The sequence below is a fragment of the Belonocnema kinseyi genome, chromosome 2 (genome assembly GCF_010883055.1).
Source record: "Belonocnema kinseyi isolate 2016_QV_RU_SX_M_011 chromosome 2, B_treatae_v1, whole genome shotgun sequence".
In the NCBI taxonomy this organism is placed as follows: Eukaryota; Metazoa; Arthropoda; class Insecta; order Hymenoptera; family Cynipidae; genus Belonocnema; species Belonocnema kinseyi.
Window position 1 is genome coordinate 13,575,071 of NC_046658.1, and position 2,002 is coordinate 13,577,072.

The window sequence follows — 2,002 nt, forward strand, 5'->3', positions numbered from 1 at the left end:
TTATACCTAGTTCCTTACCTCTATTTTCTGTGATAGCGCAATTTAGGACTTATTAGCAAATGAGTGAGCGAGAGAGAGCATGAGAATGCAAACGAATCTTAATATACTTAACTATTACATTACCATTACTTACAATCTTTACGCTTCTAATCTAAGCGACTTCCGTTTCCTTTTTTTCACTTCTCTTATATCTCCTTTTTTCCAGTTTTGCACGTGCATTCTTTCATTCTTTCACATTCGCTCCTCTAGCCCCCTCCAACTCCATCATCCATTCTTCTCCTAATGCATCCTCCCCTAGAATCAGAACATATATGTTGTCCATTACCCCGCTCCTTTTCTAAACCCTGTCTGATTCAGTAGATAGATCTTTTTTTCCTTAACTTCTATATTCAATCTCTCCGACAAAACAGTTACATATACTTTATACAATGTTTTCATCAGCGTACGAATAGCCGGATTTTTTCGGTACTCATAGAAACTTCGTTTCAATTATGCGAAACCTTTTCAAATTTTAAACTGATTTTGAATTTTTTTAAATTTTCTAAACATCTCTTCAAATACGCGAATTTTTTTTAAAGAATATAGGCGTTCAAGTGTTATTCATAACATCAACATTTAAGAATTTAACTTACAAACTAAATTTTGTTGAATAGAACAATAAAATAGTAACGTTCAAAGTTTAATTTTTGTGTTTAGTTTGGAATATTTAATTTATAATTACTAATTTTAAATAAACAGCCAGATATTTCTAAATATTAAGTAACTGTTCTTTGTCTTAATTAAAAAATTTCAAATTGCATTGTTTAAGAATGGAATATTTTAGACTAATATTTAATAAAAACCTTCAATTATAAATATATTATTTTGAACTTATTTTAAAATTAAAAATAGTATATAAAGTTTCAATAGAGCGCTCAAATTTGTTTCCAACTGAAACAGTTTAATTTTTAACGTTAAAATTCAGTAATTCTAAAATTTTGAACTGATACCGAATCTTTCTGTGCAATTAATTATTACTTCTTTTTTAAATCTGTAGGTAAACTCAATTTTAAAAATCACTAATTAATTTATATTCACAGTTGTTCAACTAACGATTTTTGTTATAAAAAATCTTCGATTTTAAACGCTTCTGATTTTTAATTCTTTAAGTCTTTAAAACTGCATTTTAACATTCTTTTAATTCAAATGTACGCTTAAAAATCTAAAATGGAAAATTTGTAAAGTGAAAGATTTTCGAATCACGCATTCTATACTTAATGGCATAATATTTGAAAAGTATCACAATTGAACTGATTATTTGAAAATCGGTTGAAATTAAGGTTGGGCGGATACTTTTTTCTAAAAATTTGTGAAATTCACGGTTATTTTACGGTTTTATCGGTCTCATAAAATTCCCGGTTTCCCGGTCTAGCGGCCACCCTGAATGAAGAGACGAAAGATGGGGTGAGAGAAGGGGAGGCAATCTCAGAGGGTTCTGGATGGATAAGGGGTTGAGGCAAGGGTGTCCGCATAGCCTACGCTTATTGCAATTTTAGTCGCGGATATGGAAAGGAAACTATCTGTCCACTTAACCAAAAATTGCATTCAACTTATACAACCAAGAACCATAAGTATAGCGAGTTAAGGCATGAAGTAAAGACCATATAAAGGAATATGAATCATGCACCTATCAATCCCATTGTGATTTCTTTTACAGGCAATGTGCACGCAAGATGCACTAACATTTTGAACATTTAGGAGTCAGTAACGTATTGGTAGCTGCTCAGAAGGCGTTTTTATTAAACACCTACCACACTGTAAGAAACTTTCTTGACGATCAGGAAGTGAGCGACTATAAACCCGTGGAGTGGCACATGGTAGCTCTTAAAAAGCATCCAGAGGTAACTGTTGTCACCTCCAACGCTTTCGGCCCCTCGTAATTGTATGCCTACAACATCATCGCTGGAGGTTCAAAGCATCGTATTAACTTAACTTATAACATTATAATCTTTTTTATTTATTT

General features: G+C 31.9%; 1 protein-coding gene across 2 annotated transcripts in view; it reads right to left on the reverse strand.

Annotated features, from left to right (window-relative positions):
- LOC117167031 (aurora kinase C-like) overlaps positions 1–2,002 on the reverse strand; it is a 183,694-nt gene that overhangs the window by 168,791 nt on the left and 12,901 nt on the right. The window contains exon 1 of one of the 2 annotated variants that reach the window (XM_033351589.1): positions 134–299. The exons of the other annotated variant lie outside the window; for it this stretch is intronic. The gene's annotated coding sequence lies outside the window, so the exon portion shown is untranslated. Of the gene's footprint in view, positions 1–133; positions 300–2,002 lie in introns of those variants that run through there. 2 annotated transcript variants of the gene reach the window in all.